This window comes from Solanum pennellii, chromosome 2 (assembly GCF_001406875.1).
Source record: "Solanum pennellii chromosome 2, SPENNV200".
NCBI lineage: Eukaryota > Viridiplantae > Streptophyta > Magnoliopsida > Solanales > Solanaceae > Solanum > Solanum pennellii.
The window spans coordinates 29,630,794-29,643,425 of NC_028638.1; positions in this window are offsets into that span (position 1 = coordinate 29,630,794).

The following is a 12,632-nucleotide window of genomic DNA, read 5'->3' on the forward strand; positions in this document are numbered from 1 at the left end:
TAACTCAATTAAATCAACCATGGTACTCTTGTGATTGTCGAAAAATGAGACAATCATGATAGATTGTCTCGGCTAGAATGGACTCAGTAACAATTGTAGAAATACTGAATGGTTCACTAAGTTTCTCTGGAATAACAAAAAAATTCATAGAAACATATGTATTTAGAAAGGATAAATCCGCTCGTGGATCTAGCAAAGGATAAACACTAAACTCAAAGACTTGAATCATACCAATGACACATCTGAGGAATATTTTTGCTCTTGGCGACTATTGATAGAATATAAGCAGTTCGTTCATCCGTCAGTACGAAAGTATCCCCTCTAGTAGCAAGTCTGTCTAGTGGAGCAATTAAAGAAGACTGGCTATATTGCCCCCATTACCATTACCCTTCTTGTTCTTTGGAAATTCTCGCATGAAATGACCATTCTGACCACATTTAAAAAGACCGGTGTAGTCCTCACAACAAGTAACTGATTGGTTCCTTCTACACTTGGCGCATGCAAGAGGCTTAATGCCCCCTTGTGCCATGCTACCCTGAAAATAAGTAGGTTTATCTCTGAGGTTCTTACTATTGTACTCACTTTTGTTCTTAGGCACGGGTGCACTAGAACATGATGTAGTAGGTCCCTTCCATTTTTATTTAAAGGATGACTGGTTGGCATTACTCTTCTGTTGTACCGACTATGAGAAGACTAAGGAACTAACATCTAACTGTCTATGAAGACTCTAAAATAACTGAGATGGATGTCAGGACAGGAACCCTGGTCATCCTAACAAATGAAATACTAAAAAGAACTAAAAGCAATAAAAAGGAATCCTCCAAAATGCAACCAGGCTCACCAACTAACTTTGGAGTGCTCAACTAAATCAACAATGTGTTGGATGCCGATCCTAGTTACCTATATCTACATCATAATAAAATACAAGACAACTGACATCATTACATTGGATGTACGGGTATTCGAGTTTGAGTGCTAAACACAACTTAAGCTTTAAAATAATCTGAAGAACTTACCTGGATCAACTCAACTCAACATACCTTAACTCATTTCAATATAAAGCAGTTTAAAACAAGTGCAATATAAAGAAAAGTTGTTTAAAAACATGATATCAACTGTGTGTATATGAAAGGCTACAATATAACTCTAAAATGTATGTAAAAATAAAAATAACTATGTATAGAAGAATACAATTACCTCTATGTAGTTTCTCTAATTGAAAACCATCACTTAAGAGCTATTGTGATGATACAAAGTTTTTCCACATGTTGCCAAGGCCATCCTATACCTTCCCGAGGTATAAAACTTGAACTACTAAGTGGATCCACTAGTCTATGCTAAAAACCACTAAAGGAACCATCTAAAAGGTATGACCCTTTATAACCATGATTGCTGCTTGGTTTATAGGTGTTGTGAGTTGTCTGAACTCTCCCTCGTGTCGGTGCGCAATACTACTCCCAAAAATATGATATTAGATCTTATGTTTAAAGATATACTTCTTTCAGTGATTTGAGATTACTGCTAAAAAACTTAGCTCAAAGGCTATCTTGAAAATCAAAGTCCCTTTCTTTCTTCATTTAGAGAGCGATTACTGTTTTCTGAAAACAAGCCCGAAGACTCATTGGAAATCGATGTTTCCTTTCTTGTTTAAATGTGAAAAAACATTTTCAATCCTTTTTGGAATACATACTCCCCATATACTTTTGAAGAAATGAACTTCAATCTTTACTATTTACTATTTATTCAACTTGAAATTTATGTCTTAAAACAAAGTAAAGCATTCGAAAAAGTCTTTTTGATAACTCTAAGAACTCCTCTTAGTTCGACTCCTACATCTCTTGACATTGATATTAACTTTTCTTGAATTAGATTATGTAATCAAGGTTAATGAGCTCATGTTTATGGATTATTTAATGATAGTTAGATGTATCTTAGAGTGTTAGAATCAACTAAGAAACATGGGTTCATTGCTAAGGAACAAGTGTGAAAAGGTGGGAAAGAAATGGGAAATACTTGCGTCCCTAGCGCTATGAAACGAGCGGGGAGCCAGAGGGAAAAGATCAGAGACTGTCCTGGGGGAAGTGGATGGTGCGTCACCCCCTTGATGAAAGTTCAGAGCCCTTTTTGGGGCACGCTGACTAGCGCGACCGCCCCACCCCTATCCCTAGGTGTTCGCTTTTAATATATTAACCCTCTAAACTTCATTGGTTCTTTCCCCAAACACTTAGAATCATTTATATTCTCAATAAAAAAAAAGATTCAACTCGAAATTACACTCAGAAACATGAATCAAATCATTAAAAACTTAAACAACACAACCCACAAAAATTCAAATGAATATCATCAAGAATTCAAAGGATTTACTCTCAAAATCAAATATATTTCACTGAATTGAATCATGATTGGCACGTGTCTGCACTAACCAACTTTATGTGGTTTCACATACCTTGTAGGGATCAGCTCTTAATTAAATCCTCAAGATAAACTCGACGATCTTGATGAATCTTGCTTCTCTTCTCCTTTCTTCTATTCTTTTCTCTTCTCTCAAAACCTAATTCTTTTTCTAAAAATGAAAACTAACTAGGTTCAATTTAGAATGTTAAGTAATCACCAAAACCAATTTAAAATAAAAGGGCAAGGAAAATAACAAACTACCCTTCTAAAATGCGATTTTGACTTTTCTTATTCGCGCAACGCAACTTAAATAAATCAATAACTCACTCATACGAACACGAAATTGCGCAAACTCGGTGTACTTGGAAAGATAATTTCAATATATTTCCTACCATATTTGGAATTGCTTCTAACTTATCTTGAGCTAAAACTATCATCTTTTGAAGATGGCCACAACTCAACTTATTCTAACTTAACAAAATTTCCAGATTTTAATTCTTTCCAATAATGACTATTTTCAATTATTAGCTTCTTCCTTGTTATTTCAATTTGCGAGATGTTACATGATGCTACTCCTTCTCTTTCTTTTAAGTGTAAATTATGATCCATAAGCGTTTTTCGGACTTCACATTTAACCGTGTACTTCCAGATATGAGAGTGAGTTATTTCCACCCGGAATGCCACATATTTTATTCATTTTTATATCATTCTTTCAGACATTGAGGCTACTTGGTACTTTTTTATTTGCTACCATTATACATTTTTTTAAATGTTTTAATACAATGACTTTCAGATTTTTGGAATACAGTAAAACCTCTATAAATAAATACAGGTGGAACCAGAAGGTTTTAATACAATGACTTTCAAACTTTCAGATGTTTTAGTATTAAAGAACGGTTTGAGATTTAATGAAGGTTAATTTTAATTATATCAAAATCATTGTATCATACAATTTATGTATCATATTTATTGATTTCAGATAAAATATTATACATAAAGTACAATGAATACGTCATAATCATTATATCTTACTAATATCCTTGTGATGTATGGATAACAAGAGCACACAAGATGTATTATCATAAATGATTTTAGCGTACGATATTAGAATTCTATAAAGTGGGACAAACTGATCCATAAAAGATTAATGTTTTCGCTGCTATAGATTTTGTAATCCCTGCTTGGACAACATATATTTAGCAAGAGACAATCGTAAATTATTTTCGGCACTGTTCAATTCGTTCGGGGGATGCAATTTCAGAGAACTTGAATGAACCCACTTATGAAAACTTCATTCATGAACTCGAGGTCATGATTAATTATCTAGGTTACCACAATATAGTGAATGGAAATAACCTTTTGGATTATTCGAGTGAAAGTGATACATGTTCGGAGGTGCAGAATTTAGAAAAATTGTGGATACAATAGAAAAAAACAATACTAGTGATAAAGTTGAAGATGATATTACACCTTTGGAACCTATTATGCGTAAGCACTTATCACATTTATAACTCTTCAAAATTTTATGGTGCAGTTCAAAAAGATAACATCGGAGCTCTTGGATGCAATAAGAAAAGTTAGATATGAGTTTCAACTAGATTTAAACTTTAAGACAAAACAGAACACAATAAAATCATATTTCACTAAATTGTCTTACATATAGTTTTGCTTTTAAATAATTATTAATTTATGATATTAATGGTCCCATATATTTAGACATGGGTCTTCTGAAAATATATTATCTTTTTGAAATTTGTGATTTTTTCCATTGGCCCAAGACAGGACCGGAGAAAAATATATTTTAAAGAGATTATTAATTTACTGAGCATTAATTTATAGAGGGTTAACAGTATTTTTATAGACTTACACCACTATTTTGTGTAATTTAAAGACAGTTAATTGTTGTACTCTTATATTTCTAGTCAGCATCGTTTGATGTTGCATGAGTTTGATTGTCAAGTGTTGGTTTAGGTGCATCATGATGATTTGAGATGTAACATCCCTGTTCTGCAAATTGTTCCATCTTTGCATGGATTGCCATTGAAGATTGTTTTTTCATGCGGTAATAAAACCCTATCCACTAAATCACAAACATTTCATGTTGAAATAAGATCATGTCCATTGAATAACGATCACTTATATTAGAGTAATCAAATACATTTGAATGCTCACAAGAATTTTGAGTGTCAATGAAATATATGTAAAGAGGACCTACCATATTTCGTAGATCATTATATTTGGGAAATGAATAAATTGTATTCCTAGTTCATTGTGTTTGGAAAATTAACAAATCATATTCCTAGATCACTATATTTGAGAAATTAATAAATTTTTTTCCTACTTCATGTGCGAAATTAATATATTGCATTCCTAATTTATTTTGAAATCACATTTAAAGAAAATATGAAATATATAGAGATTGTTTGCCATACTTAATTTGGGAAGTCAATAATGTTTTATTCCTTTCCAAATAAGATTTGTTGATGTTTCGTTATTAACACATATCTATATGGGTTTAAACCTATAAGCCTTTTATTTTCAGAAACATTGCGAGGAAAGGATCTGAAAAGAAATGTAGAAAAAGACAATTTTGTATCGTTGTTTAGTTTTAATGGAAAAGGGTAAATGATTATAAGCTTCTTGAAATCGATTAAAAAGAAAAGTAAGCGAAAAATATGTAAAGTCTTTGATTTTGTTCAATTTTCCATGTTCGTTTCGATTCAATTTCAGTTTGATTCTTCAATATGATATAAATTATATTTAAGTGTGGTGACTACATTATCATTGTTCATTTGAAAATGTATGGAATATCCATAGTGATAAACAATTGTACAAAGTAATTTTTGGTATAGTTCATTACATGGACAAATTAAGATATTGAAATAGTTAGCTATTATTATTCTTAATTTTCACGTTAGTCTTACCAATTTATTAATTGTTTGCAACAAATTTTAAACATATGGAAAATAAATAAACCATACAAATAAAATATGAAGAAACATAATTTTATTGATTAAGATAGCGGTACAATTCTGTTGATACCTTGATTCTACTCTATAAGATTTATCCATGATTCGGGGATCCATGATTCGAGGGCCGTTAGTGGCGTATTTTTCGAACTAGAATGATTTAGATTTGACCTCTCTATATGAATAATCCATCAATCTGTAGATTATTCGATATCTTGATCTCTTTATGGAATTTCTGAGATGCCTTTTAAGGGAATTTATTACCATTTATATAGGCATAAACTAGGGTTTAGGGTTGAGTAGCCTCCAAGAATCCTTATCTGAGTTGAACATAATTTGTAAAGTCCCCACTCGAATTGAACACATCATGTAGAGTCCCACAAACTTTCAATGTCTACAAATGCCCCCTGCTTCAAGGCTTGACGGAGTGCAGACTTGTGAAACTCAGAGACGAGGCTAGAAGTATTCATTCTTCCACGTTTGCAGCTTCAGATTTTCAGATTTGATTTAAGAGAGAAGAGATGAAGCGCAGATTTGGCCCCACTGGACGTGCCAATTTGTTTGCAACAAATTTTAAACATATGGAAAATAAATAAACCAGACAAATAAAATATGAAGAAACGTGATTTTATTCATCAAGATTGTGAGTACAAATCTGTTTTCCCTTGATTCTACTCTCTAAAATGATTTATCCATAATTCGAGGGCCGTTAGTGGCGTATTTCTCGAACTAGAATGATTTAGATTTGACCTCTCTATATGAATAATCCATCAATTTGTAGATTATTCGTTATCTTGATCTCTTTATGGAATTTCCGAGATGCCTGTTAAGGGGATTTAGTACCCTTTATTTAGGCATAAACTAGGGTTTAGGGTTGAGTAGCCTCCAAGAATCCTTATATGAGTTGAACACGATTTGTAGAGTCCCAACTTGAATTGAACGCATCTTGTAGAGTAAAATTCGCGTCGAGAAAACAATAATCAAGAACAGAAAATTACAGTAACAATCATTTATTATTTCAAGTGCGAGTGTTACAATCTCTATAATTCCTCTGAATTCGCCTTTTCAACTATAAATTCAAGGGCTTTAAAGCTTGTTCTTGAATTTATAAGGAAATTGAACTTGAACTTTTGCTTGATCTTGACTTTTATTAGAATTCAAGGGCTTCGAGCTTGTTCTTGAATTCGATGGTCTTGATCTTGATCGTTCTTGAACTTGAATGCTTGAATTCTTAAACTTGTAGTTTTGTAGAGAATTAAATGGCGTTTGTACCACGGAGTTTGTCTAGCTTCTTGTTTAGAGTTTTCTATCTCTTTTCTGAATTATGAGGACCCCTATTTATAGTTTTAGAATAGAGGAGTTGCGATTGGAATAAGATTCCGTTCAGCCAATTAGATTTAAGTGACATGGCATTTGGGCTTTATGGAGCGGGCTTGTCATCTTTGACACATGTCATGATTCTATTGGTTTTCTTATTTGACTTGGCTATCTACTATTATTCTTAATTTTCACGTTATTCTTAATTATTTATTAATTATTGAAATTTGTCTGCAATCATAAAAAACTTTCTTGTATTTATGGGATTGTACTAATATTATGTTTTTCAAGGATCGAAGATAAAAAATAATACAAATGGTTCCCTGTTTTGAGGGGCAATATATCTTAGATATTTAGCCTAACAAAAATCTTGTTCAACTTCTTTTTACTTTCACTCTATTTGCATTTTAGTAGGTAAATTTTTTATGTTTAAATTTTATTTGTGGCTTCATTATTCGTTCATCACAAGCTTGCTGCTCAGGCCAAGATAAACTACATTATCATACATATTCGAGTGTCTACATAAGTTTAATGTATATGACATTGTAATTCATTGTTCTTAACAATAATAATTAGGATACATAGCAAACTATTCTTGTATGTATGAAAGTTAAGTAGTGTGTGATATCAATTTAGAACTTATTTACTACCTTAAAGGCATGAACTCCAAAAAAATGATTGTTAAATTATCTAAATACCCCAAACTTATGAAAAAACCTAACTAAAAAACTTCATGCTACAGTCTACAAACCCCATCCCCGCACTAGACCCTCCATGCTAAAAGCTACCACTTTCAAGTTCCAGCTCCCCCAAATTACACAGGTGCCAACGTCCACAAATTTTCCAACAGATGCATTTTCTCCCATCAATGCAACTTCTAATTTTTTTTTATTTCTATCAACCAAATGTAGAATTTCATCGTCTATCTTTTGGGCTTATGTGTAGTGACAAGTTACATCGGTCCGCATACCTATTTTACAACTTCTTAACATACACAACCCGTCAAAGCTCTATACTTTTTAAATTAATAGTTAAATTGATGGAAATGTTGTACAGCTAAATTCACCCTACTTATACTCTTGTCTTCTTATTCTGGCTCAAATCTTCATTCTCACATTGATTTTGGTAAATCATCCATTAATGTTATTCAATTTTTCCAAAAATTATAGATTTTCTAAAAACAACTAAATGATTCCTTTGAATTTTACTAATACATATAAACACATGGAATTAATATTGTTATTACTTACCCCTCTATACTTCTAACAATCAAGAATCAACACACGACGACTAAAATCAAAATATAGAAGTATAGTTTTCCAATTAACACGATATCAAAACACACTAATGATAGGGTGATGAGAATAATTTATTTCAAAGGGTCCAATAATTTTGTACATGAATTTACGGCACTTTCCAGAGAAAATGTTTGTTGACAACGAGGTACTATCATTGACTCTTCCACTTATCTTAAATTCGTTGCGCAAGAAATGCACGCTCTTGAAGATGAAGCACCAAACATTGTGGAAGAAAAAATAAAATATTTATTAGATTGCAAAAGAAGAGGGGCAAGAAAAAAAATGAAGAAAACCTCCTAATTCAAAATAAGTAAAATCAAAGTCGAGGCAAAAGTTAGCTTCGTTGATAGTGTAGCTGATAATTGAGTTCCTTCTCCAAGTTAATGGATTTCTATATCTTAAGAGTTTTGTCTCATGCTTAATGAGTGGATGTGTGTATATAATTACCTAATTCACTTTGAATTATGAAAAATAGAACATTTCTTATTCAAACTTTTATCACTTTGCGCTATCTATCTCCACATAAAATAATGTCGACTTATTGCCATTGGAAAGCTAATACATTAAATTATTCTAAAAGGGATAACATAAATATTGTTGTATGATATTATAAATTTTAGAAAACAAAAACCTTTAAAAAATTAAAAATTGTTTGATGCCCCGCATACTTTACCCATTTTACTCTTTTTCGCACAAGAATTTAGTAATGAAAGACGTATTTCGATATCCATAGTCCAACAATTCCTTCTACTACAATACCACAAATAAAATAATTTGATACCACAAAGGAAAAGAATTGTAATCCCCACGCCACAAACATATAGAGTATGGATACAATTGCATAGTTAAATCACATAATGGAGTATGTAGACAATCATAATAATATATTAGCATACTATAGCTTAGATATGAATCTCATGATGAGGTAACCACGTGTGTACTCTACCCTTCATTTATCATACAACATATTCATTTTTATGGATGAAATTCGTACAAATACTTTTATACACTCATAATTATCGCTTCTTAGTCTCTAATGGATGTAGATCCTTCCCATAATACAAAGGTAAGATCATAGTTGACACAACACACACAACCCCACTATACGTCTGTTCCTCACGATTGTTAAAAATCGTTTCGATTTAGGAGGAAAATAACGGTTAATAAGAATATACATGGAAAATTGGTTTCCCATTGGTGGAGGAAGATTGTCATCATTTACATATGTAGCACAATGAAACATCTATTTCCACAAATGTTACACAACGTTGAGTATTTCCTTGATTCAAACAAAGAAAAGGTATGACCAATGTTAATAAAAGCTTTAACTATATTTGACTGACTTGCAACCCAAAATGAAATAGATGAATTTTAAATTTTCGGAAAATTACCCCTAACAAATCCAATATTTATAGCTAATACATTTAATCAAATGAAGAATGTGAAAATTTCCGCAAGTTGGAATTGAGTACATTTCATCAAATGAAGAATGTATATATATGATATCATAGTTCTAATAATCTCAATACAAGGCTACCACGTGCAACACACGTGTGGTAAACCTAATAAACAAAAACAAAAAAGTATTGTTCTTGCAAACATAGCGAAAGAAAACTTACTAATATAACAAATTTGAAAATAAAACAAATCCCTAATTATTATTCATTTGTACCGTCTTTGTTGATGGGAAAGGGGAAACTGAAGCTTGACATATTGGACAGTTTTTTTCCGTAGCAACCATTTTCTGATGCAACATGCATGATATCATGTTCACACCCAATTTTCCCAATAGTCTCTTCATGTTTAAATTTCCCAAGACATATGCTACAAATCTCTTTTCTATTCGTTGGATTTTTTACTCCATCTTTAGGAACAACAACATGATGAATTCTTGTGTTAAAATACCTCAATATATCTTCGTCCTCTTTTTCCTCCATGTAAGCCTCGGATTGACCTTGAAGATTGTCTGCTACATCTGCCCTTAAGATTCTCTCTATGGAATCACGATCACTTACATTACTTATAATAAGATCAAGAGAAGAAACATGTGAGTTACTCATATTTCAATACCAATAATAAAAGAAAATATTAAACAAAGAACAATGTTAAGATTTTTTTGAGTTCTTGAAAATGGCACAAGGAGAAAAATAAAATTGAATAATAAGTTTGGAATGACAGGAAACTTTATAGAGAGATGACCTACCATATTTTCTACCTTAATAGGAAAATTAATTAATTGCATTCCTAGTATATTTGGAAAAAAAATAAATTGTATCCCTAGTTGAAGTAGAAAATTAATTTATTGTATTTCTAATTCATTTAGAAAATTAATAAATTGTATTCTTAGTTCTTGTGAAAAATCTATAATTGTATTGCTAGTTTTTGCAAAAAATCTCTAATTATATTCCTTGTTCATTTGGAAAAATAATAAATTATGTTCCTTGTTATGGGGTAAATCAATTAGTTACATTCCTACTTTCATTTGGAAAAATAATAAATTGTATTCCTAGCTAATGGGGGAAATCAACAAGTTACATTCCTACTTTGTTTTGGAATTAATTTAATGACAATGTGAAATATACATAAATATGGTCTATCATATTTCTACTTCATTTGGAAACTTAATAAGTTTTACTCCTAATTTATTTTAATGCATAATTAAATAGAAATACAATAAAATATATAGTCATGATTACATAATTTGATAAATACAAAAAAAATAAAAGGTAAAATATAGAAAGTTTGAGAAGAAGAATGAATAAATTAATTTTTCGCTAGACCTCTCCTTTTTGGTAGGGAAGGAAATATAAAAGAAAATAAATACATTTATTATTCAATATACGTTTAATTATTTAGTTAAATTCCCTGCGCTTCGTGTGAACTATGTAAATAATCTACTTCTAAACATATTATAAGCATGTTTTGATAGGGTAGAACCCTACAATAAGTTGTCAAGAATATTTTATCCAAAGATGAAATGAAATCTTTTTTAATCTTAAAACGAAAACAATTTGATTCTAAGTATTTATGAATATTGTTATTAATTCTTTATTTTACTGTCTTTGTTCATCACCAAAATCTTTCCAAAAGATATGCAATTTTTTCACTGGCTATTTTTGTATTTTGGAAAAGTTTAAAAACATTATATTCATTAATTGCAAGAGTTTTTCTCCTACTCAACGCTGCTACATACAAAATTTAAATATTATACATCATATACAATTAGTTGCGTACTTGATAAATTAATTAAAATATAAAAACACATCTCTTGGAGTTCAATGAAATAACGTATGTTGCTCAAATAATTTGGATTAGAAGATGTCTTGGTAGGTCCCTTATTCAAAATCATACGCAGTCGATGACACTACTTTGATAGCTAAAGACAAATTTCATTGTTTATGTTTCGATCAATATGGTTAAAATTTTGTTGTTTTTTTGAGATATTTAATCTATATTTTATAAGGTGGTAATTATTTCATTAATATAGATTCATCCTACTTTGAGGGGTAATCATTGACTCCAACCAAACATTTGAACCCCAAACATTTTATTAAGGTTGAGTACAATAATCACCATCCCACTACATCCCTTTATTTTTTTGAATGTCACTCATCGATTGAATACATAGATAAGATAGAAAGTAAAATAAATAAAACTCCAAGGTAGTGTTAAACCACCCTAACTTTTTAATATCGAAAGTCCGTCGCTGCACATCTTATACATCTTTTAGCCACTGAAAACTCTACAAAGATTAAAGTAATTTACTTTATAAGCTTAAGAATTCTAATCTACATGATACCAATAGTCTAATAATACATCAAACTCTTGATTAACATATTTTTACTTCAACATAATGATCAAAAGCATAAACATAAACAACAAAGTTTAAAACATGTACACAAAAATGAAAAAAATAAATAAAATAAGCATAAACTAGTCAGTGTAAAATACATACCAGAATTTGTAATAATAAAATGAAACATAAAGGAAAAACCAAGCTCACTTAATGCACATTGTTCCCTTAAGAATATTAGTTCATTCTACTACTCGAAGTTTAAATATATCCTCTCAAGAAAGAGCGATTCTATTCACAAGTGTGTTGATACAAAAATAATGGTGTGAGTCAGTCACCCAACATGAGCAAAGTACACGAATATATAATTCTCCAGAATAAGAAGAAGAAGAAGAAGAAAAAGAAAACGAAAAAGAAGTTCAGAACTTTTGTTGTTTTAAAATGAGAGAAAATCTCTCTATTTATTGACGACAAAGATTGTGTGAATAAATGATTATTGCGCCTTATCAAAAAGGTCACAAATCTTTTGAAACATCACAATTTTTTCATAAAAGTTGCAACTCCTCATAAAACTTGCAACTCTTCATTAAAGTTGCAACTTCATAAAAAGTTGCAACTCTTCGTAAAAATCACAACTTTTCATAAAAAGTAACAAATTTTTGTAAAAGTTGCAACTTTTCATAAAAAGTAACAACTTTTAATGAAATGTACCATTAATTTGGACATAAATAAGTTAAAAGGAAATTCTGTTTTGTGGTTGCGCCACATAGGAAGGCCTAAGGTTCTCTTTTATATAAATATATGATATATGTACAAATATATATGTATATATGTACATATATATATATATATATATATATA